Raw genomic sequence first — 27042 nt, 5'->3', positions numbered from 1 at the left:
GCGAGAGACATCACCCCCTCAAGAGACAATTTAAGGCTAAAATGGAGGGGAGTGGATAGCGGGGGCATAGTAGAGAGTTTGACAAAGGAACACCAGCACTTAATTGACTCCTACACATTATCAGATGGAAATCATTCAAGGATAATTGTCGATTTTAGCAAATTGTGTTCTGTAATAAAATCTCTTCTGTGAGTCCCAACATATAAAACTAATAGAGACCCTAGATGGTTTGATCGCGACTGCTCGGAAGCAAATAGGGCCTTACGTAAGGCTCTGTCCTCCAACCCGAGGTGCCTAACTGAGGTTAGGGCAGCGAGGAGGACTTATAAATCCAAAATTGACGACTGAAAGGCTGCTTTACTGATGGAGCATTGGGAGGCCTTAGTTGATTCTGCGGGTGGGACGAATGGAGCCTCTTTTTGGCCCAAAGTAAAAAAACATACTTAATATGGGCCAACAACTGACCACAGTTAGCTGCACTCTTTCAAGTGACTTATGGGAAAACCACTTTTTCAAAATATACGCCAGCCCGGCGGAGGATAAAGTATGTTATGTGCAGGACAAGTGTGTTGCCTACAAATTAGGTTACATGAGGTAGTAGTGGCCATCAGACATAGCCTTGGCAACAAGGCCCCTGGTCCTGATGGACTCCCAATAGACATCATCAAGTGGAAACCGGAACTCTGGGCCCCCGATTTTATTAAATGTTTTTAATAAGCCTTCCCCTCGCGCCCATGCCAGATACATGGACAATGAGCACTATCGTACCAATATATAAAAATGGTGACAGATCAGACACAATTAATTATAGACCAATCTTGCTCCTAGACACTACCCTAAAGATTATGGGGCGAGTACTTTATAATAGGGTCTTAGAATGGACAGAGGAAAGCGGCTTGTTAGATACTTGCCAGATGGGTTTCAGAAGTAAGGTTGGCATGGTCAAGCAATACCTGAATTTAAATTTAGTAATTGGTAAATATAATATCGCTAGATCATCTCCAATCTACCTAGCATTTTTGGACCTATCGTCCGCATTTGACTTAGTTAATAGGTCCAAACTGTGGTCCATTGTTCTGGATTATGGACTTGACGAATTCCTCGTACACTTTCTGGCATACCTACGCAGTGACCTCAAAGCGCAAGTGAGGATCGGGATGGGCGGGGAGATCTCCGGGGCTATTAAGGTGGGAAGAGGGGTCAGACAGGGGTGCGTTTTAGCACCCCTGCTTTTTATTATCTATATCAATGGGCTCAGCAACTCTTTAAAGCAGGCGACCCTAGATGTTTCGAAAATTAAAGGGAAATCATTACCAGCACTTCTCTACGCGGATGACGCGGTCCTTATGGGCCGCACACCAAATACTTTACGTATCCTTGTTAAAACCTTTAAACAGCATATGGATGACTTGGATCTGGGGGTGAATTAAAAAAAATCTTTTATTATGTCATGTGGGCCAGGTAAGAGACAGCTTAACACCATTGTGCTGGGGACCCTACAGGCTATATTCCACTAGTTCACTCCCATATTTATGGATGGTCTTTGCTGCGAACGGCGTGTGGAGTGGACATTTGGCCCACGCCACAAGCAAGTTCTCAAAGGCCATCAATTCTATTCTTAGCCTACCCCGCCCAAAGAATTTTGTGCAACTAAAGCAAGTGTGCCCCAGTAGTTACATATAGGGCAGATATATGGGGCTCAGTAAAAACATACAGTATTCAACTAGAAGAAAATCGTTTTTGTAGGAAAATTCTGGGTGCTCCAATCTCTACCTCTGAGTATATCTGCCATAAGGAACTAAACTTGAACTTTGTATGTGATTTTATTGAGACAAGACCAGCGCTATTTTGGCTTGCGAACTGGAGGAACGAATCAGCCACTTTGACACAAGAAATTATAAGTGACTGTCTTAACTGTGAAAAAGGAATGGCCATCCCCTGGCTCTTTGGAGTTTATAATAGTTTATGCAGGGTGAATAAAGGCCACCTTTTTTTCGGACCGCTCCAGAATTGAACCTAACGATAAGAATGAGGTAAAACATGCACTATACGCACTTTAGGTTACTTTCCTTGGATACTGATGAACTGGTTTTTCGCACTAGCACTTTTTGGAGATTTATCACTCGTGTATGCAAAATGATGGAAAATCCTTGAACATCTCTTATAAATTTGCTGCTATAATAATTTGTTGTCCATATTCTGAATTTTAAAAATGTATTGTAAAATTTTAATGGGATTTTTTTATGAAATTCTGTATAAAAGATTGCATTTATGAATTTTTGAAATTCGAATAAAGACTATTGAATCTGAATCTGATAAAGGTAAACGTACATTTTTGTGTATGTTTACTACTTTTCGGTATTCAAAAAAGTAACCTTAGGCTAAAAGTCTAAATTTGCAACTTTTCAGTATTAACAAAGGTAAACTTGAACCAAAAGTCAAATTTTACTTGTAGTAACTTGACCTTGTGAATATCGAAAAGTAGTAAATTTACACTTTTGGTCTAGGTTTACCTTTGTGAATGCTGAAATGTAGTAAACTTACACACAGGTGTAAGTTTACTTTTGTGAATCACTCCTGTCATGTTTTGATTCCAATTAATTGTAATGCATACTTCTCTTTAATGGCAGAGTTACATTTTAAGTCACAATTTTGAAAATTGTACATTGAGACAGTTGACATTTCATTTCCCTAACCAGTTTTGTGCCTCTACCAATTTCCTGGGCCACATGTCTTCATCCCGGACACTGGGACACAGGGGCTACAGGGTTAGAACAAGCCCCAGAGGCCTCCCTGTAACTGCCCTGCTGACCTACTACAACCAGATCCTCTGGAATCTGCAACTGGACCATCTTGAGCCCTGTTTCTGGCCTTGGCTGGAGTGACTTCCTGATCCCCAAGAGGGAACTCCCTAGGCCCTAGATTGCTGGCTAGCAACAGAGTGTCCTCCCTTCAGCCTACTTGTGAGTTATTCATAATGTATGTGGTGCACTGTAACTCAACCCACCACTGGCATTGCAGCCCCTGATCGTTAGCCTCATAGCAAGTGATGCAGTGTTGTTCAACTCAATGCAGAATCCCTCATCAAAAGCCTCAAAACTCCTTTTCAGAACCGATGAAGCACAACACAAAGCTTGCATCAAGGGCATAAATTACAATTCTCCGCAGGACTAACCTGGTCCCTGTATCTGGCCTGTGCTTCATCTCCATCATTGTGACTTTGTCCCAGTCCAGTGCAACCAGAAAACTGCATTTGGCTCTTTGTGCTTTTAGGGTCAATATCTACCTAAAAGTTTGAAATGTCATATATCCTGTTCTAGTTATTGGACTGTTGTTGTTCTGTTATCATTTTATTCATTACAATGTTCTCTATTTTTCTAAATTGCTTTGGGATTTCTTATTTTTTTGTGTTTTCACTTTATTAGTGTTTATGTGCTGCAGACATACTTTACACATTACCCTAAGTTAAGCCTTACTGCTTTGTGACGAGATACAAGAGGTTTAAGCACAAGTTAACTAAGTGATTATTTTGGTCACCCTGATAAGGATTTTGGCTGTTGTTTGAGTTGGGCTTCCACTCACCACAACTAGTGACATGATTTCTTACATTGCTGCTCAGTGGTGGGATCCAGGACTTGTGTTTATGCGTGTCACTCTGTGATTTTGAGTAACACTAAAATCCCTTATAAATAATCTGACATCAGATGTGACCTCTCTTTTTCTAAATTACTCTTACTATTTGATTTAATTACTTTTTTCTTTTTCCAAATTTACAATTTTGCCTCACAACCATTTTTCCTACATTCATGTTGAATCTGTTCAATGTTGATGGCCTCATCAAGGTGGAGATACATAGTCTTTGCATAGGGAGGGGGGTGAATATGGAGAGGAAGGCCACCAAAGAGGATCTTCAGGTAGCCCTCAAGCCCTTTGAAGAGATTAAGAGAATGAAAGCTACCATAGAGAAATAAAACGAGGATAACCCTGAAGATGAGAAGGAAGAAAATGGATTGACCACAAGCACTGGGCTGCAGACGAAGGAGTAGGAGGGCCACTTGCCCACAGGAGTGAGGCCCTTTGTCAGGGCAGAGAGCAATATGTCTTCACACAGCCTCTCCCCTCAGGAGCCAGCAGACAGGAAAGTTGGGAGGGAGTTCAAGCTACAGCTGGTGAGCTCAAAACGAGGAGGCTTCTAAATAGAGGCCCTTAAAGGAAAGAATAACTGAGATGACAGGGCCTTGAAGAATTAAAAGCTGGCCTTGGAGAAGTAAAAAGCTGTGGCTGAAAGGGTATTGGCTGAAAGGAAACCGGTACTGGATGATGAAGTGAGTCTTAAGAAGCTGTGCATAAAACCAAATCAGGTCTCAAAGTGTAGTAGTAAAGACATGAATGCACATATTAGCCAAAATGTGGTGCCTAGCTTTCTTGTGGAGGATGTCATTGATAAATGTGTTTAGCCTATGAGGTAGCAAAAAGGATGTACAGGATCCGAGAAGAGGACTGGAGCAGCTGATGGAAACATATACCTACAGTGAGCAGGGGTACTTTGCTTACACTAGAAGTCGAAGACCAGATAAGTTATGCCCCCAGGAAAACTATTCTTATTACTAAAGTTGGGCTCACCACAGAGAAGTACAGCATGAAATTTAGGGACAGAGAGAAACTGAGAAACCAGTCTTGGGCACATTTTCTTTTTTATTCCAGTATGGCATTGAGTGGTTGTGTGTAATAATAATAGGTATGGGCTGTATGATATGATGCTGCGGGAGCACATGCTTAGTATTTGCTTTACAGAGCTGTGCCAACATCTGAAAAGTACAGAGACTTTTCACCTGGAAGACCTTACCTAGCTGGGCTGGACCCCACTCCTTCCTTCCTGGCATTACCTGAACATTTTGGACTTTGCAATGCCTGCCTCCGGCAGGAACCAGCAGGGCTAACGATCTTTGGGGGTGCAAAGACTTTGCGCTGCATGATCGTACCACACCTTGGCGTGACCATTTTCCCTTAGATTGTGGACGACTGCACATGCCACCCCTCCCTGTGATGACTTGGGAGGGCAGGTGATTCAGTGGTGGTGCAGCATGCTGCAGGCCTGATCCCATTCACCAATGGCTAAGGACAAACTATAGACTAGGGGGACTCAGAACACTCTTGACAAGTTTTCCCATTCAGGGGTGAGATTAATGTCCTGGGGTAGCCTACTACCATTGGCCAGCTTGCTGATCAATGGGACAGGTGGCAGGATTGGCAGATACAACATCAGAATTGATTGCAATCACCCAGGTCATGGAAACCTTGGAGGTCTGGATTGGAGCCATTGGCACTGACGTGAAGCTACTCCAACAGGACCTAAGCAGGACCTAAGCCAGGTTGTAGACAGAGTCACAGAGGGTGTATAAACTGGAAAACTCAGTGAAAACACTGCAACGATCCCTAAATAAAATGGTGACAACCAGAGATCTTGTTTCCAAGGTGGAATATGTAGAGGGGAGGACCAGTAGGAATATTTTGGCTCTGTGAGCTTCAAACAGGTTCGTGAGGACCCCTCCCAAGAGAAATTCCCGGGTAAATGGTTGGAGGGCCTCTTACCACCCGTTGATTGTCTTCATGCATCATCATAAAATGGTAACACAAGGCTCTGGCTTGCTGTCCACCTCCAGGAGCCCCCCATGCCCAATGATCTCAAAGCTGCTCAGCTACTACTACAGAGATGCCATACCTCACTGGGCCTGCTCTGAGAAGATGTCCTTGCTTGCCAGAATATTAGACATCTGGTCAGGCAGCAAAGGAAACTGAGGTCCATGGACACCAGATATCTGCTTCTTCATCCTATGAAACTTAAAATGGTCTTTCAAGGCCAGACTCTTGTCAGAAACTTTGAAGGATGTGTGAGAGTGGACTGAGGAGAAAAGGCCTCTGATGCAGACTGCAGTCAATCAATCAATCAATCAATCAATCATTTGTAAAGCGCATTATTTACCCGTGAGGGACTCAAGGCGCTGGGGGGGGCAATACTGATCGAATAGCCAAGTCTTGAGTATCCTCCGGAAGGTCAGCAGGTCTTGGGTCTGTCGTAGGCTCAGTGGGAAGGTGTTTCCTGTCTTGGCGGCAAGGTGGGAGAAGGATCTCCCATCAGTGGTTGTTCTTCAAATGCGTTGGACGGTGGTGAGTGAAAGGTAGGCGGGGCGTAGCTGGCGGTTGGGGATGTAGAAGGAGAGCTGTCTGTTGAGGTAGGCTGGGCTGGTCTTGTGGTGTGCCTTGTGTTCGTGGGTGAGGGGATTGAAGGATATCATCTTGTTGACGGGTAGCCAGTGCAGGTTTCTCAGGTGGGGGGTGATGTGGACGTGGCGTGGTATGTCGAGGATAAGTCGTGTTGAGGCATAATGGATGCGTTATAGTCGTTTGATGAGCTTGGTGGGGGCTCCCGCGTAGAGGGTATTTCCTTAGGTACACAGTAAAAATATCGAGTTGGAAATATCGACCTACCATTATATCGAGTCTGAAATATCGAAGGAGCATAATATCGAAGGCAAGAATATCGTAGGACAGAATATCGACCCAAGGTAAGTAATATCGAAATACTTAATATCGATGTAAGTAATATCGAAGTTAGTAATATCGATAGCATATATATCGATGTTACTAATTTCGATGACACTAATATCGATATTTGTAATATTTTATAGTTTTTTATTATGTATGTGTTATATGTTTAATTTAAGTATTTAAAATAATTACTATTATATGTGTATACATTTTCTATAATAATATATAAATTTATAAGGAAATTTTATGTTTTAGTACCGGAGCGGGTTGTGGGTTTATAGGGGAATAGGGTGGGAAGAATTTAATTATGGTAAGTTGATTAATAATTAGTAGGATTAATTAATTAATTATAATTATTTGCTAATTAATATTGATTAATTGGGAAAAAATTAATTGATTAATTGATATATATTTTCTGTAGCGGGATGTGGGTTTACAGGGGAATAGGGTGGGGAGTAATTTAATAATAATTAATTAATTAATATATGTTTTTAAATATTTATAACTAATTAATTGGCAAATAATTAATATTAATTAGTTAATTAATTAATATAATTTTTTACGTATTTTAAATTAGTAATTAATTGGTAATTAAATAATATTAATTAGTTAATTACATTAATTAGAGTAATTTATTTATATATAATTTTTAGTTACTGTTAATTGATTAATTGGGGAAAAATGATAATAATTATTACATTATATTAATTACAGCTAATGTGCTAATATATTTACTTTATTGTTATTGTTAATTAATTATTAATTGCTAATTAAATAATATTAATTAACTTTGGGTTAAGGAGTATTTTTAGGGTTCAGGGTCAGTTTTGGGTTTTTGGGTAAAGGGGTATTTTTAGTGTTCAGGGTCAGTTTTGGGGTTTTGGGTAAAGGGTTTTTTTAGGGTTCAGGGTCAGTTTTCAGTTCTTGGGTAAAGGGGTATTTTTAGGGTTTAGGGTCAGTTTTCAGTTTTTGGGTAAAGGGGTATTTTTAGGGTTCAGGGTCAGTTTTCAGTTCTTGGGTAAAGGGGTATTTTTAGGGTTCAGGGTCAGTTTTCAGTTTTTGGGTAAAGGGGTATTTGTAGGGTTCAGGGTCAGTTTTCAGTTCTTGGGTAAAGGGGTATTGTTAGGGTTCAGGGTCAGTTTTCAGTTTTTGGGTAAAGGGGTATTTTTAGGGTTTAGGGTCAGTTTTCAGTTTTTTGGTAAAGGGGTATTTTTTGGGTTCAGGGTCAGTTTTCAGTTCTTGGGTAAAGGGGTATTTTTAGGGTTCAGGGTCAGTTTTCAGTTTTTGGGTAAAGGGGTATTTTTAGGGTTCAGGGTCAGTTTTCAGTTTTTGGGTAAAGGGGTATTTTTAGGGTTTAGGGTCAGTTTTCAGTTTTTTGGTAAAGGGGTATTTTTTGGGTTCAGGGTCAGTTTTTAGTTTTTGGGTAAAGGGGTATTTTTAGGGTTCAGGGTCCGTTTTCAGTTCTTGGGTAAAGGGGTGTTTTTTGGGTTCAGGGTCAGTTTTCCCTACTGTTGCACTCTCTGGGGTGGGAATAGTAATTTTATCCCTACGCTATCAAACGCTTTCCCTACTGTTCCACTCTCTGGAGTAGGAATAGTAATTATTACCCTTACGGTATCCAACGTTTTATATCATTAATTGTTAAAATATCAAATGTTTATTTTATTTTTTATATTACTTACATTTTATTTATTTTATTGTTTTATGTTTGTAAATGTATTAGTAAATTAGAACTTATTTCATTAATTTATAAATTAGTAAATTAATTATTAATACTTATTGTTCAGTACATATATATTATATATTTACTGTATATATTTAATTAATGTATTATTAATATATATGTATTATTTATTAATTTTAAACATTATTAGATACTTTTAAATATGTATATTTTATTTATTAGTGTTATATACTTACTTTTACATTTATATATATAAGAAAATCGATATTTTTAACATCGATAGTTTTTTACATCTATATTTTTTTTTCGATATTTTTGTACTTACCATGTTGTAGATAGGATGTCGATATTTTTGCCCTCGATATTGTTGACTCGATATTCTTGTAGGTCGATATTTCTGATGTCGATATTCTGTCAGTGATCCATTTCCGTAGTCAAGTCTGATGCTGACGAGGGCCTGGGTGAATGTCTTTCTTGGATCTGTTGGGATCCATCTGTAGATCTTGCTGAGCATGCAGAAGGTGTTGAAGCAGGAGGAGGAGACGGCGTTGCCTTGCTTGAGAACGTTGAGTCGAGGATGATTCCCGGGTTGCGTGAGTGGTCAGTGGTTGTCGGGGCTGCCCCCAGTGCCGTCGGCCACCAGAAGTCGTCCCAGGCTGAAGGATTGGAGCCGAGGATGAGGACCTCCGTCTTGTCTGAGTTCAGCTTCAGACGGCTGGTCTTCATCCAGTCGGTGTGGTCCTTGGTGAGGGAGAGTATCAGCTGAGTGTCGTCGGCGTAGGAGACTGTGTTGAGGTTGTGCTGTCGGTCTACGTTTGTGAGTGGGGCTATGTAAATATTGAACAGCGTCGGGCTGAGGAAGGATCCCTGGGGTATGCTGCAGATGATCTCAGAGGCTTTGGAATGTAATGGGGAGGCAGATGCTCTGGGTTCTGCTCGAGAGGGAGGAGGTGGTCCAATCCAGAGCTTTGTCTTAGATCCAGGTATGGAGGCATGCGCGTAGTGTGCTGTGGAAGGCAGTGTATAAGACAGCAGACAGGTCGAGTAGGCTGAGTGCTACGGTCTTGCCGTTGTCCAGCAGGGTCCTGATGTCATCTGAGGCAACGATGAGGGCAGTCTCTGTGCTGTGGTTGCTGTGGTACCCTGACTGGGAGGGGTCCAGGATTGTGGTTTCTTAGAGGTATCAGGTTAGCTGTCTGTTGATGGCTTTCTCGATGACCTTGGCCGGAAGTGGACCAGAGAGATGGGCCGGAAGTTCTTGAGGTCTCTTGGGTCTGCCTTAGTTTTTTTGAGAAGCGCATTGATCTCTGCGTGTTTCCAGATCTCTGGGAAGGTCGCGGTCTTGGGGAAGAGATTGATGGTGTTCCGCAGGTGCGGTGGGATGAAACTGCTTGCTCTGTTGAAGACGTGGTGCGGGAATGGGTCTGACGGAGAGCCGGAGTGGATTGTGCGCATGGTCTTGATGGTGTCATCGATGCTCACGCTGGCCGAGGCTAGCAAGGGGTTGTGGTGATGGTATGCGGAGTGTCTGTTGTGTTGCTGTCTGTTGGGGCTGTCTGGGTGTTGAAGCTGTCGTGGATGTCTGCTATCTTGCGGTGGAAGAAGGGCTTGCGACGGTAGGATGTCGTTGGTGTTGACGCTGGGGTTGGACAGTTCCTTCACGGTGGTGACTCTGCAGCCCAAGACAGCATGCAGGAACTGCTGCCTTTCCTCTGAGCTACCCCAGGAGACAGACTGATCTAGGCCAAGGAGAATTATGTGGGCAACCCCTGTGGGTATGACCAGGACTAATCAGTGGGATGCTGAGACAGTTGTATTAGAGGAGGAGAAGAAGTGAGCAGACCAAAGGTTCGTGCAGAGGCAGCCCAAACCTGAGAATTGATGGAGCCAAGACATATCCTACTAGGAACAGGTCAGTAGTACCTGCATCGTATGGAAAGGCCGAGAAGCGGTGACCACAGCAGTGGGTTGCTGAATTCCCTGACTACTCTGAGGTTGGTTATCTCGGCACTGTGGCCCAGTGTGGACTACACTATATCAATGAACTCTCCCTCTGTTTTTTTCTCTCTGTTCTTCTTCTGATTTATCTTTCTTTCTGTTCCCTTCCACATTGTGCAGAAGGGAGTTGTAGCCCGGAGAAGGGGGGACAATTGATGTGGTACAAGGAAAGTTTGGAAAGTTTAATGTACAATGGGACTTCATTGTTTTTGGTTTGCAATTGGGGCATTGGGCTCTGTACTATGACATGACATGACAGATGCTTCATGTTTTCGAAGTGTAGGATGGGGATGGTGGCATCACAATGTGGAGTCGTTGTTGTTAATTTTGTTTTGTATTTTTAGCTAATCTCCTAATGTCAGAAATTAGTAGTGGTTCTAGTCTTGGTAGACTAGGACCCATGCCTCGCCTCATCCTGTTATCAGTGAGGAAGTTAAGGATTGTTTGGTTAGGGTCCTATCATGGAATGTAAGAGGCTCCTAGACCAGATCAAGCATGGGGTGGTCCAGAGAGTAGTGAAACTCTGCAACGCTGATATCATGCTACAAGAAACCCACCTCACGGGATACTAATGCCCCTTCTTGGTTTTTCGAAGGTGTTTCATGCAGGATTCAGTAGGGGATCAAAGGAAGTTGGCATTCTCTGACAAGGTGCTTTATCAATTGAATTTCACCATATTTAGCAGGATTCCCTGGTCAGATGACTGTGGGTAAGCAAGCTACTACACAGAACTCCCCTTACGATACTATGCGTATATGCCCCCCATGTCTGTAAGTGATTTACCTGGAAATGGTCTTGAGGCTATTGGCATAATTCCCTCTGGATTTAGACTAATAGAAGTTGACTTTAATCATGTGATAAAATAGAACTGGGCTCAATCAGGGAAGTTGGGTTCTTCCACTCATGGGGTGACCGTGCTGGTGAGATTCATTATGGCCCTGGGATTTGCAGCTCTTTGGAGGGAGCTCAATCTCCATGAAGGGAGATACATCTTTTTCTTGGGGCCATACAGATTCTTCTCCAATCTGGATTCCTTCCGAAAAACAAACTCCAAAACCCATCATGTGGCTGATACCCAGATCCTGCCACTGGGACTTTCAGACCACTCACCCATTGACCTTAAGCAGAGAATGGGGCTCCAAGCCAGCACGGCCAGTTTGTTTTTTAGATTGATGGTTGGTTGATAGTGGACCCAGAACACCAATGTTATTTCACGGAGTTCATTGACTCATTTTTCTGTTCTAATACAGAATCAGAAGCCAACCTGAGTACTCTATGGGAGGTATTTGAGGTCACCCTATGGGGCAAGATTATCAGTTGTCACACAAGGTCAAGAGAAGAAGGCAGCAAGCAGTCACAGATTTGGAGGCCTGATTTTTGGAGCTCGACGAACAACTGCACTCTCGTTTGTCGACCTCCTCTTTGCTATTTGCTCTATACTTGAGGAGACACTCAGACAGATACAGTTAAAAAAGACAAACAGGCTTGGAGAGCAATGCGGAGTCTCATTTACCAATGGGGCAATAAGGTACTCAAAGCGCCTCACTGATTATGCTCAAACACGCTCAGCAGGACCATTTAGCAGCCATTAAGACAGGACCATGCTTAGGGGCAACAACACTACAACTTCAGGATTTGCCTCATACTATGGAAACTTATATGCAGAGGAGAGACAACAGTCATGTGAAGACATAGAAGGTTTTATCAGAGGCCTCCCCATAATGGAGGATCACCTTTCAGAGGGTAAGCTCTGTGGGGCACTGGAACAGCTAATTGCTGAGAAAGCCCTAGGGTCCAAAAGGTTCCTGGCAGAGTTATTTTGGCTACACACCACTAACCTAATTCCACACTTCAAGGCTATGCTGATGGAAGCTATGACATAGGGTTTTTTGTCTCGGATCTCCATGTGGTGGAGATAGTGGTCATTCATAAACCAGACCGTACAATAAAACAGTGCTCGTGCTACTGCCAGGTCTCCTTAAACTTAACAACAAAGGTATTGGCCAAGACCCTGGCAAACCTCCTGATAACAGGTTTTGGTGTGATTGTGTTTCTGGACCAATCTGACTTTATGCTGTGATGGAGAATGCAGTACAATATCAAAAGTGTCTTTAGTGCCTCAGCCCTGCCAAATTTTGAAAATCCTTTTGATTTTATATGATGGAACTACATCTTCCTCCTCCTGGAGAAACAGAATTGTGTCCCAAGGTTCTACCAGTATGTCATACTCCTATATACTGACTTAATAGTCTGCATCCAGATTGGTAGAAGTACGTCAGACTGCTTGCAGGAATGTGCCCTTTCCCTGCTTCTTTTTCCACTAGCAATAGAGCCTTTGGTGCAATGGATCATAATGGACACTCATATCCTGGGGTTTGAATGGGCACCGGGAATAGAAGAACGGATAACACACTACTCCAACGATAAGCTGGTGCTCTTGCATGACTGCACCTGTAGGTCCTCCACACATTTAGCACCTTTTCTGTCTTACTGCTCAATGAGGCAAACTTCCCTCTGTTTTTCATTGGGGACCACTCAGTGGAGTCGGCATGGGCCCGGAACATCTGACGTGCTAAGGGAGGGTTTTGCTTCTTGGAGGTCTATGTTACCCTGGACCTAAAAGAGAAAGGCAATACAACATCCAAACCCTGCTGCATAGCTTAGTTGCAGATCTTGCATTCTGTTGGCATTACTCCTGCCTCTCTTGGGCTTTTTGGCTGTCTTTAAAATAATTTCACTTTCCTACGTGCTTTATCAGTTGCAGAATTATCCCTACACACTCCCCATGAGATTTTCTTCTAGACTGAGGGGATCCTGCAGGGATGTCTATGGAAGGGGAGTGTAGGTACAATTGTGCTATATAAAGCTTATCAATCCACATACCATGGAGAGATCGTGATGGTGGACATCACCTCCTGCTATAGTGCTGCACAACAGAAGATTCTCCATGAGTGGTTGCATGATGCTGACAATGACCCTGCTTTTGCCTCCGAATGATGGGCAATGTGGGGTGTACCAGTATTACACCTCCTTATGGGTGTACACATACACTGATTCTCCCCTGGCCATGATAGTAAGGTTGACAACCTGTCAAGATACAACAAAGTCATGGGGTGGAAGGGCAGGCTCTTATGAGGGACCATTTTTGTGGGTGGGGAACCTGCTACCCCAGGTGACACATCTGACAGGATGCTGTCCTAGGAGCATAATTAGATTATCTATACCTGGGGACATAATGCAGGGACCCGTTATGAAGCAATTTGGAAAGCTACCGGCTCTAGCCTCTTATGTGCATGGTTTGACTGATCAACTGGCATCAGGTCCCTTAGAGACTAAAATACAGGTGCCAGCCGGACCGTAGTGGTGGAAAGACTTGTTTCTTCAGATCAGCACCTGCCAGGACAGGTGTAGGGTAGATCAGAACCTTGGCCAGCACTTTGTCCACCGTATGGCTCTGGTACGCTAGGAATAGGGCAGGAAAATAGAGCTGAGGAGGGTCATAATTAGCCCCCAGATGCTATTTGACTGCATTCTGGAAAATGAGTTACCACAGATGGTAAAAGAGCTGTGAGGGGCAGCCATCCAGTGCTACCTGAAGGCTGTGGTTTCTGGGAGTACGGCTCCAAAATTACAGTACGGAGGCCCAGACATAGGGGGAGTAATTGCTCAGCTGTGACACAAGGTTTTGCGGGGCTTTGTGTCATGTTGCTTTTAATTAAACCTTCAGTTATGCATGGAGGAGTTTTCTCTGATGCCAGTCAAAGGTCTAGGACCTGGGGAGGCAAATGTTGGGGAACAGCTATTCAATCCAGCAGAGGCCAGCAGGGCTCAGGCAAGTCCAGTTGCAAGTCCAGACAGGTCTAATGCAGCAGGATAGCTGGGCAATTCCAGGGAAGCCTCTGGAGCTTGTTATTTCCCTCTAGCTTCAAACTGGAGGTCAGCCAACTGACCTTTCAAGTCGCTCAGTTTAGCCTGATATGAAGAGAGCAGGTCTAGTCCTTCTTGTCACAGAGCAGGCCAGGCATCAATCAGCAGGGCAGAACTTTGGGGATCAACACAGGCCTCAGGCAGCAGGATGGACCCCTGAGGAGCAAGGCAGGCCTCAAGCAGCAAGATAGTCTTCTGGTAGCTGTGGACAGTCCTCTCAGGAACAAGGCATTTCTGAAGCAGCCCTAGTATTCCAAAGGCCCAGGAGTGTACTGAAGAGTGGTTCTGAGGGTCCATTAGTTATATCTGAAGCCAGCCTTTGAAGTGGGAGTGACATCATGGCTACCCCCACATCCGATTCTTGAATGTTATTCCCTTTCCTTATTAAGGCTTCAAGTAGACTGGGGTGACAAAATACTGGTGCCACGTTGCTTTGTTTATGTGCTGGAGGCATTCATTTGAAATGCAAGTGGAGGAGGGAACAGCTCCACTCCACCAATCCTGGCAGGAAGGCCTATCTTGCAACACATAATCCCATTTTGCCTCACTCTCTGGGGGGAATACGCAAAAGCAAATTGCCAAGCTCTACACAGTCATGTGACCCAGGACACAGGTAGCAGGCACCATATGGTCAGAATTGTAACTTAAAATCTGACTTTACCATTAAAAAGGATTTAGAATTACAATTCATTTGAGTCCAAACTTGACATTCCTATCTGTATTGAATAAAACGTTAACACGTATTCAATTTAATAAGGTAACCCAATATTATCCAATGAGAAAGATTGACCATATAGTAGTGAAAACCAGTGTAGGAGCTTTTCACTATCAGCACATGCAAAACTTAAAAACTCATGCCCTACTTGGATCACTGAAGGTTCCACCAAAACGACACAACACAAAACCCTGCAAAGCCTTGTGTTAGAACTGGCTATTTCTGGTAGGCTAAGGCTGACGCCAAAGCCAGGCAGAAACCACCAATCTAGTCAGGGCAAGGAAGTCACACGCCAAGATAACCCCTGCTCACCCCCTTGGTAGCTTGGCATGAGCAGTCTAGGCTAAACTCGGAGGCAATGTGTAAAGCATTTGCGTCAGCGCACAATAGCAACAACATACTAGGTACACCACAAAAGAGACTCCACACAAGGTTATTATAAAAATACCTTTTGTATTGTAAAAGCACATCAGATAAAATCACACATATACATGGTGCCAATTGGCACGGGCAATATTCACATGGGATTATTCACAAGACAGGGCCACAAGGGCCACTGTCACAATCAGCACATTAGTAGTAATGAAATACTATCAGAACTTAGACTAAAAGAGTATAAAATCACTGTAGCACAAAGTAACAGTTATGAATCACATCCAGTAACTACTGGGAACAGGTAAGTACACACTACGCAACCCTAAACACCTTAGGAGCATGTCACGCAGGTACCCAGGACCTCACTAGGACCCCCTGTACTAGAAAGAACAACCACGTAAGGATAAAATCCACTTAGGGGTATAAATCAGAACACATTACCCATGATGCATGAATATACATTCAGAGGAGTAGTAAAGAAAGAAAACACATGATGTATAGACCTACACATTCAGCGGTGTTAAGGACAGAGCACATGATGTAATCACAATACATTCAGGGGTGCAGCGCAAGAAGACACATGATGACTAAACATTCAGAGGTGCAGCGCATGAAAAGAAAGACACATAATGCATAAAACATTCAGAGGTGTCAAGAGTATACCATAGCGCAAATATCACATGAGGCCTAAAAACCTTCAGAGGTGCAGGAATTACACATGATGCAAAAGATCACATTCAGAGGTGCGATAACCATACCATTGCGCAAACTCACAAAAGCCACCACCTGTGGCAGTCCCTAGGCCAATGGCCTTGTTGGGGCTCAGACGCCCTGAGTCTCAGTGTCAGGGTGCGCTGCCATGCAGCGCCAGTCTCAAAGTTCACAAAGCCTAAACGTGGCAGGTGCCCACTAAGTGCTGGGCACCTGGAGAACAACAGAACTGCGCCAGGGCCCTAACTGGCCCTTAGGCGCTAACTGCGCCACTGCTGGAGCCACACAGGCTCTGAAACAAACACTGTGGCCAAACGTTGGAGCCACACAGGCTCTGCAGACAATGCCCCCTCGAGCCTTTTCATGGCCTCTCCAAGCGTTGGGGCGACCCACTGTCAACCGGGGCCGCCCATGAAGCCCTCGTGGCTTTAGACACACTGAGCCCTTTGGGGACGGGCAACGACAATATGCCCCGATATGCCCCGAGCCCTCTTGCTCTCCAACACCAATGCGGCCGACTCGGGAACCTCTCAACCGATGATGGCCCCCGGGCCTCTCAGGCTCGATATTGTAACCGCCCCTGGAGCCTCGCAGGCTCCCCAGTTCCAAAACATGGCCCCTTCGGTGGAGCCGCCCCCTATCAGGCGGGGGCCACTCAAGAACTAATGCGGGTGCGCTTTCGCACCCACGGGGACTCCCACTGATCTCCCCTTGGTGCTCCCTCCTCCCCCGCCTTCTCCTCAGCAGCGTCACTCACCAGCTGCGTCACCAGGGCGGGGGTTCGCACCACGCTTCACCCGGTCCCCCATCTCGGGACCGGGACTTCGGGAAGTGGAGCCCTCATGGCTCCCGGCTCCTTGCTCCTCTCTCAGCGCGTAGCACCTCCGGTCTCCCACTCCAAACGGGAGACCGGTAACACAGCCACAGGCTTCCCCCAGGCAAGGGGGGGAAGCGGAAGTTACTTCCTCCCGGCCTCTTCTCTTCCCGGGCCCGGCGGTGATCACGAGCGATGGGCCAATCCCATCACGGCCCTCGCAGCGAGCCTCCCAGTGACGTCGGAGCCTCGGCGGGCCAGGCAGCCAATCCCAGCGCGACTCTCGGGGGCAGGCCTCTTGCAACGGCCAATCAGAGCGCGGCTCCTGTCGGTGAGGGACCAATCGGGTCCCGGCCCCTTCGTTCTCCTCTCCTCGGCTCCTGATCGCCTTCAGGCCCCCGGGCCGCAGCGGTGACAACACGGGGCAATGCCGGGTGGGCACCGGCCTCCATTAAATGCAGTATAAAAGCGCTACTAAGCGCTTGGGGCCAGATAAAGCGCTCCAAAGCGCTAAACACGATCCACAGCGCTACGGAGCAGGAAAAGCGCTCCTAAGCGCTACAAAGTCCAGAGAAGGCGCTCTCAAGCGCGTGGGGGGAAATTAAGCGCCCCAGAGCCCCAGACAGCAGGCAGAGCGCTCCCAGGCGCTCAAGGGGAAGCACAGCGCCTCCAGGCGCTAGAAATCCACTCCAGCGCTCTCCCCAGGAAAAAGCAGCTTCTCCATGCTGCCAGGGTCCCAGAGCTTCCCCAGGGGCAAAGCCAAGTCCCCCCTTCAGCCCAGGCAGGGCAGAAGGGTCCCTCAGGAGTCCAGGAATCCAAGCACCCAGGGGCTGGGCAGCGCCCACCCCTGGTAGATCCAAGTCAGCCACAAGAGCTAGAACAAGAACAACTTGGAAGGAGACTCATCCCCTTCTCATAGCCAGAAATGCCTTTGAAGTACTTCGTGCAAGGGACCCTGTGTGCTGGAATGTTTCTGGTTTTCGTCTTCCTGACAGCTTCAGGGCCAGAGGTGACAGTGGGCCGTCAGGAAGGAGAGCTAGCAGGGTGGGTGACAGGCACGGCCCGGCACCACCAGACGCTCTTTCCTCCCATCCCTGACAGCAGAGGGGCCTTTCATCCACGGCTGACTCAGACCCCCTCCTCTGGGGCCTTGCAGACCCTGCAGACCCTGTCCTACTCAAACCGGACAGTCCATCCACCAGCAGGTCCAGGCACTCCTGGGCAGACTCACCAGCCAATCACACGCTAGCACCAACTTACACAATTATGCCAACTTCCAAAAGTGGTACTTCTAGACTAGACACAGTCATGCTGCATACATAATTTTGCATCATTCATTCTCACGAGTTCACACATATCAAACTCGACCCCTGCACTCCCCACACAACAGGAACTACCATGGGCATACATATTCCCCATTCATTCCTATGGGAGGGCAGGTCACTCACTCTTCATACAGAGAGCTCCAGCACTTTACACTGTACCACAGTGAAAAAAAGTGCGCAGAGGCCTAGAATCACCAACACCAGGTTCCAGAAACAGGCTAGGAAAAAGCAAAAAGTCTAGGGGTGAACCTGCCCAAAGGGCCGGGTCCAACACAGCCCCCTTCCAGCCAAAACGCAGGGTAGACCAATCACTCCACTGATGGGCTTCACTGCTTTGGGCGACAAAAACCACGGACACGGACCTGCACGGCAGGGACACCCTCCGGTTTTTCGCCACTCTGAACCTACCTGGTTACCTCTAAACAATAACTCTCTGACACAACTAGGATACCCCACTGGTACTCACTAGTCATCCACAGCCAAGACCATCCAAATCACAGGTCCTAACCAATCCACAGAGCGGGGGGCAATAACCCCTGGCACACAATAGCCATTCTCCACTCCCTCTCTCAGTGTAGCTACAACTACCACTGATCCAACAACCTAGGGTCCACACCCCCAAGCTGACCAGAGGTCACGGGCAAGAATGCCCCAACCTACCTCTACTTCTGGGTTTCTGCACCCTCACAGAGAAGCACTCACCAGAACACAATTCTCCTACCAGATCAGGACGGCACTCCATCACTGGTCTACCACCTGGAAACTATTTCACTTCAGAGGTACAAAGCACACAGCACAGTCCCTCTTCAAGCAGGTGGGGGGACACAGCACACCGCAAAGCCCCCTTTCCTCTACCTTAGTGGAAACAACAAACTGCAGGTGAGCCCCACATCACACAGCAAGGGCAGCCCCCTCAGTCTCTTCAGCTGATCCACTTTGGCAGAGATTCCTCTTGACCTAGAAGTTTCGTAATCTCCCAACCTAAGATCTAAACCCTCAGGTTGCACCGGGGTCAGAAGTAAGGACACCGTCCCTCTGCACCCCCTTCCAGTTCCATTACTACAGGCCCAGTATGTCTCAGGCTAGACAGAGCACACGCCAGCGGCGTATCAGCGACACACTCTCCTCCAGTACTCCCTATCACAGGGTGATTCTCAGTATGTCCCAGGCTAGACAGAGCACACGCCAGCGGCGTATCAGTGACACACTTTCCTTCAGTACTCCCGATCACAGGGTGATTCTCAGTATGTCCAAGGCTAGACAGAGCACACGCCAGCGGCGTATCAGTGACACACTTTCCTCCAGTACTCCTCCCAGGTCAGGCCACAATCCCAACCCGGCTTTCCCCCCTCCTCGGGGAACGACCTCCAGAGGCCCCACAAATGGTTAAGCACTCTAGACGGTCAAATGCTCAGCGAGCCAGGACTTCTGCACCCTCCACTAGGAGCGGTACTGCCAAACACTAGGACCGCCGGAGTTCTGGTTACAGACACTCCCCGTCCTCTAGACACAGGAAGATCCTCCTCAACTGACCTGTATGTACAGCCTAGGCCCCTGACCTGGTGCTCCCTTAAGGAACCCTCCGGGCCCTGAGATAAGGTTTCAGGCCAACGTGGGACACACCGTCCCACACTCACTCCGCCTCCACTGAGACAGGACGTGAGCCCCTACACCCCTACCATGCTACTGGGATCTAGCTGGGCTACACATGAACCTCTTCACCTACACAGGATCATCAGATACACAAGCCACTGCTTTTAGAATCACTCCCTAATGCCACTGCAAGACATCTAGCACCCCGCCAGATGTCCACCTTCTTGTCCAGTTCCTCTGCAGGACCTCGTGCACACCACCAGAGGTAAACCTCTCATGCAAGCTCTTTAACAAAAAGAAAACTCACACCAACTCCTCCAGTTCAGCACATAACTCATTCGCACACTCCCCCCCCCTCGGACTGGTAAGGCAGTTTTTACCACCCCTGATCACTCAACCTGACCACACGTGACACAGGTACCAAACTCTGGGAGCGGGGAATGGGAGTTAACACACACTGGACAAATTTAAAGCTGCCACCACTGGATCCTACCACACTGGGGAATCCAGACACACACACTACACTCAGGGAACAACCACCCTCCTGAGCAAGTCTTTTCTCCTCACACTCCTTCTCTCTCCTATCTACACACACATGGGGATAGGATTTGGGATTGGACACTGGACCCAGCAAGGGATTCCTAATCTATGGGAACCTCCCCCTCTACTGGCGTCCCGCCCTGTCACTTTCTCTCATCTGCCGCTAAACATAAAGCGCAGAAACACATTTGAAAATGACACTCTTGAGGAAAAAAAAAATCAAAAACAATAATCCCAAACATGTGACTATCTGAAAAAACAATTGCAGAGTTTTGTAATGTAGCCAGTTGTCGCTATGGCACTGAGCAAACGCAAGTCCCAAATCCGCACCGCTGACCCACCAATGTTAGAACTGGCTATTTCTGGTAGGCTAAGGCTGACGCCAAAGCCAGGCAGAAACAACCAATCTAGTCAGGGCAAGGAAGTCACACGCCAAGATAACCCCTGCTCACCCCCTTGGTAGCTTGGCACGAGCAGTCTAGGCTAAACTCGGAGGCAATGTGTAAAGCATTTGCGTCAGCGCACAATAGCAACAACATACTAGGTACACCACAAAAGAGACTCCACACAAGGTTATTATAAAAATACCTTTTGTATTGTAAAAGCACATCAGATAAAATCACACATATACATGGTGCCAATTGGCACGGGCAATATTCACATGGGATTATTCACAAGACAGGGCCACAAGGGCCACTGTCACAATCAGCACATTAGTAGTAATGAAATACTATCAGAACTTAGACTAAAAGAGTATAAAATCACTGTAGCACAAAGTAACAGTTATGAATCACATCCAGTAACTACTGGGAACAGGTAAGTACACACTACGCAACCCTAAACACCTTAGGAGCATGTCACGCAGGTACCCAGGACCTCACTAGGACCCCCTGTACTAGAAAGAACAACCACCTAAGGATAAAATCCACTTAGGGGTATAAATCAGAACACATTACCCATGATGCATGAATATACATTCAGAGGAGTAGTAAAGAAAGAAAACACATGATGTATAGACCTACACATTCAGCGGTGTTAAGGACAGAGCACATGATGTAATCACAATACATTCAGGGGTGCAGCGCAAGAAGACACATGATGACTAAACATTCAGAGGTGCAGCGCATGAAAAGAAAGACACATAATGCATAAAACATTCAGAGGTGTCAAGAGTATACCATAGCGCAAATATCACATGAGGCCTAAAAACCTTCAGAGGTGCAGGAATAACACATGATGCAAAAGATCACATTCAGAGGTGCGATAACCATACCATTGCGCAAACTCACAAAAGCCACCACCTGTGGCAGTCCCTAGGCCAATGGCCTTGTTGGGGCTCAGACGCCCTGAGTCTCAGTGTCATGGTGCGCTGCCATGCAGCGCCAGTCTCAAAGTTCACAAAGCCTAAACGTGGCAGGTGCCCACTAAGTGCTGGGCACCTGGAGAACAACAGAACTGCGCCAGGGCCCTAACTGGCCCTTAGGCGCTAACTGCGCCACTGCTGGAGCCACACAGGCTCTGAAACAAACACTGTGGCCAAACGTTGGAGCCACACAGGCTCTGCAGACAATGCCCCCTCGAGCCTTTTCATGGCCTCTCCAAGCGTTGGGGCGACCCACTGTCAACCGGGGCCGCCCATGAAGCCCTCGTGGCTTTAGACACACTGAGCCCTTTGGGGACGGGCAACGACAATATGCCCCGATATGTCCCGAGCCCTCTTGCTCTCCAACACCAATGCGGCCGACTCGGGAACCTCTCAACCGATGATGGCCCCCGGGCCTCTCAGGCTCGATATTGTAACCGCCCCTGGAGCCTCGCAGGCTCCCCAGTTCCAAAACATGGCCCCTTCGGTGGAGCGGCCCCCTATCAGGCGGGGGCCACTCAAGAACTAATGCGGGTGCGCTCCCGCACCCACGGGGACTCCCACTGATCTCCCCTTGGTGCTCCCTCCTCCCCCGCCTTCTCCTCAGCAGCGTCACTCACCAGCTGCGTCACCAGGGCGGGGGTTCGCACCACGCTTCACCCGGTCCCCCATCTCGGGACCGGGACTTCGGGAAGTGGAGCCCTCATGGCTCCCGGCTCCTTGCTCCTCTCTCAGCGCGTAGCACCTCCGGTCTCCCACTCCACACGGGAGACCGGTAACACAGCCACAGGCTTCCCCCAGGCAAGGGGGGGAAGCGGAAGTAACTTCCTCCCGGCCTCTTCTCTTCCCGGGCCCGGCGGTGATCACGAGCGATGGGCCAATCCCATCGCGGCCCTTGCAGCGAGCCTCCCAGTGACGTCGGAGCCTCGGCGGGCCAGGCAGCCAATCCCAGCGCGACTCTCGGGGGCAGGCCTCTTGCAACGGCCAATCAGAGCGCGGCTCCTGTCGGTGAGGGACCAATCGGGTCCCGGCCCCTTCGTTCTCCTCTCCTCGGCTCCTGATCGCCTTCAGGCCCCCGGGCCGCAGCGGTGACAACACGGGGCAATGCCGGGTGGGCACTGGCCTCCATTAAATGCAGTATAAAAGCGCTACTAAGCGCTTGGGGCCAGATAAAGCGCTCCAAAGCGCTAAACACGATCCACAGCGCTACGGAGCAGGAAAAGCGCTCCTAAGCGCTACAAAGTACAGAGAAGGCGCTCTCAAGCGCATGGGGGGAAATTAAGCGCCCCAGAGCTCCAGACAGCAGGCAGAGCGCTCCCAGGCGCTCAAGGGGAAGCACAGCGCCTCCAGGCACTAGAAATCCACTCCAGCGCTCTCCCCAGGAAAAAGCAGCTTCTCCATGCTGCCAGGGTCCCAGAGCTTCCCCAGGGGCAAAGCTAAGTCCCCCCTTCAGCCCAGGCAGGGCAGAAGGGTCCCCCAGGAGTCCAGGAATCCAAGCACCCAGGGGCTGGGCAGCGCACACCCATGGTAGATCCAAGTCAGCCACAAGAGCTAGAACAAGAACAACTTGGAAGGAGACTCATCCCCTTCTTATAGCCAGAAATGCCTTTGAAGTACTTCGTGCAAGGGACCCTGAGTGCTGGAATGTTTCTGGTTTTCGTCTTCCTGACAGCTTCAGGGCCAGAGGTGACAGTGGGCCGTCAGGAAGGAGAGCTAGCAGGGTGGGTGACAGGCACGGCCCGGCACCACCAGACGCTCTTTCCTCCCATCCCTGACAGCAGAGGGGCCTTTCATCCACGGCTGACTCAGACCCCCTCCTCTGGGGCCTTGCAGACCCTGCAGACCCTGTCCTACTCAAACCGGACAGTCCATCCACCAGCAGGTCCAGGCACTCCTGGGCAGACTCACCAGCCAATCACACGCTAGCACCAACTTACACAATTATGCCAACTTCCAAAAGTGGTACTTCTAGACTAGACACAGTCATGCTGCATACATCATTTTGCAGCATTCATTCTCACGAGTTCACACATATCAAACTCGACCCCTGCACTCCCCACACAACAGGAACTACCATGGGCATTCATATTCCCCATTCATTCCTATGGGAGGGCAGGTCACTCACTCTTCATACAGAGAGCTCCAGCACTTTACACTGTACCACAGTGAAAAAAAGTGCACAGAGGCCTAGAATCACCAACACCAGGTTCCAGAAACAGGCTAGGAAAAAGCAAAAAGTCTAGGGGTGAACCTGCCCAAAGGGCCGGGTCCAACACCTTGCATCATTGATGAAGACCTCATTGGAACCGAAACTTAGTGTCACAAAGCCTTGATGCATAGCTGAAAGCTTCAGTCAAACCAGTTTGAAGCAACACAAAGCCCTGAAAAGCCTCGCTGCAGAGCTGAACGCTTTATTGAATGCAATAGCAAGATGAGCAAAGCCCTGTACAGCTTTGCCGTGGAGCTAAAAGATTCCTCGGAACTGATGCCAAATGATTCAAAGCCTCGTAAAGGACCAAAGATATAAGGTTCAACTCCCACCGGCCAAACCTTGTCCTGTACCCGGCCTGTGCTCCATTGCAGTCAGCCTGAACTTGTGACTTTGTCCCAATCCACTGTGACCAGATACCCACAGATACCCACAGCTAGTGCTTTCTGTACTATTTTTATTTAGAACTTTGAAATTCAATAACTCTCGTTCTACTAATTTTTTTTGTGATTCTGCTATTATTTTGGTTTTTTTAAATTTACTCTGGTTTTCTAAATCAATCAGAGACGTTTTATGTTGTGTTTTCATTTTATTACTTTTTCCGTGCTGCATAAATACTTAACATTTTTCCTCTAAGTTAAACCAGACTGCTTTCGTGCCAAGGTACCAAAGTAATAGGTACAGGTTGATTTAGTGACTATTGCGGTTCATCCTGACAAAGACTGAACGTTGTTGAATTATGTTTTCACCCCCCTCAATCAATAACCCGATTTCATCCAATTTCATATGTCTGGCCCATAGTGTATCAAATTAATATATTTTCATTGATACAGTGAGAACCATAAACATGCTTTAGTTTGTGTGAACTGCAGCATATCATAATATGAATAGAAGCTAAAGAACAGAAACAAAATAAAAACAGAACATGTTTTTCACTGACAATATCGTGAGAAATTAAATATAACTTCCTGCAAAGCACCGGATTTTGCCCTTTATACTTCATGTGTAAATCTTTTTTTCCAGCTACATCAACAAGATGAGGACAGTGTGCAACTGCATCTAATTTTGATAATGCATGGTAATTTCGTCAGCGATTTATGAAGAAAAGGTTATCCTGACACTTCTAATGAGCGTCTTTTATTTTCCCGTCTTTGCTTGTGTCGTATAGCAGTTACTACAAATGACTCATTGATCAAAACATTGACTTTAGAAAGACGTACTGTTTTATGTAATGTCAAGAAACCATGTATTTGATTCCTGGCATACTTGTATAAATGTATGTACTAAGAAATGATGGAACAGAGTGTGAAAAAGAAGCATCAAAATAAATATCTTGCTTCTCGGCCACTTATTCTTGCCCTTCTGTTAGCAATTGTAAATGGTCTGTAGGTATACTTACTATGTGGTAGTGAGTTTGGTCAGTACATGTCAATGTCAAAAAGTATTGGACATGTCAAGTAATAAAGGATAATTAGGTGTAACCAGTGTTCGCTCTCTCATCCTGTTGTAGCCATAGAACCTTTGTTGTTGTCCTTGGTTTCAGTGGTCAAGAAGGCTTTTTAGTTTCTATAGTTTCTTCTCTTTACCCTTCTCAGAGCCTCTCGGCACCAAGTAGGAGGTAATGCAGGGGAAGTAATCAACTCTTAGATGTCACTGATGAGTGAAGGTTGTGTTGGGTCAGTTTCACCTTGGTTGAATATAGTACAGGTGCTTTGCTTCTGTCAAACACATATTCTGCTTTTGAGTAGGAGTGCAAAATGACCGACGTGATAGAGGGAATACAACATTTAGTTTATATCAAGAAATACAAAACAATTACGATCATACACAACTGTTCTCTTGACAATTGCACATTTTCTTTTTTTTTTTTTGAACCTTTATTAACAATACAAGCAATTACAAGTATGGGCCTACAACCATCCCGGCCGGCCGCTTAACAGAGCAGGAGTACAGCAAGCAATATGAAAAGTTATAGCAGTTCGAAATCCGGGGTCGTAAAATACCAGAACATATCTTGTAATTAGGTGCATCAAATGGAATTCAGGATTTGAGAGGTTCATTTTCAAATAAGGAACTAAAGAAGGGGTGTCGCACAGTCGTACAGAGTCCTACAATACTGCGAGCGAATCAGGATATCTACAGACAGTACAGATACGAAGGAAATATCGGGGGTAAGATACACAAAGGAGGAGAGATGCAGGCACAACCCCAGCACGTAGTGAGTCGAACCCCCACCCCTCAAAACTAAAAATACTGCAGAGAGCATGAATGACGACGACGCTAAAAAGGAAAAGAAAGACGAAAGGGCCATAGAAACAAATATCGATCAAACACCCATCCCCCAACCCCCCACCCTGCACACCCGCTACCCCCCAGCAGGAGCCATGCGCCCCCTCCGATCCTGCGTCGCCAAACTGCCCCTCAAGGGTCACCGCCAAGCAGACCAGGCCTTCACCGCCATCAGCGGCCATTCATGTCAACGGCACCCTCCGGCAGGCTCCTCACCGCCATCAACGGCCGCTGTTGCTGCAGTCGCGGCCGGATGCACGTCCAGGTCAACGCCCCGGTCTCATCACCACGTGGGCGGCGGATCAGTCGGGGAGAGTTCTCAGGGTCCGCCACATGCAGGAGCTTCGGGAGCAGACGGTAAGTGCTCGTTCTCCTTCTCCTAATAAAGTACGCCTTCGAGGCTCAGGATAGACGCCAGGATATACGTGTAGGGCGAAAGGGCTCGCGGAGCCGAGCGACTATGCGGCCATTTCGGATGCCTGCTTGGCGCCTCCCCCGACAATTGCAGATTTTCAATGAAAAATTATACTGTCAAGGCATCACAGATTACTGGCTTGGTAAATTAAGCTTACTTATTGTATTTAACATCAAATATGACAAGTTTGGCTTGTTGAAATCATTTAGAGGTGTGTATTTTTGGCACAATATTCCTTTGTTTTTCTCCAACGCATAATTGTGACACTACGAGTGCAAAATCAATATTGACTAATATACCCAAAAGCCTATATTTGCAAAGAAGTAGTTAGTTTATTCTGCAATTTATTAAACTAAGCTGTGAACTTTTAATCAAATGTTTAAAAAAAAGCTCGAACCAGGATTTGCAGTTGAAAAGTCTCTAATTTGTAAATGTTTTGTAAAATGGCAAGTAGTGCACTGCAAAAATCTGACTTGTTGCAAATATCTTTGACAATATCAATGTACAATGAAGTGGCGGCTGGTGAACTTCGAAG

The sequence above is a fragment of the Lissotriton vulgaris genome, chromosome 4_1, assembly GCF_964263255.1.
Source record: "Lissotriton vulgaris chromosome 4_1, aLisVul1.2, whole genome shotgun sequence".
NCBI lineage: Eukaryota > Metazoa > Chordata > Amphibia > Caudata > Salamandridae > Lissotriton > Lissotriton vulgaris.
Note: the sequence above shows the minus strand (reverse complement) of the source record.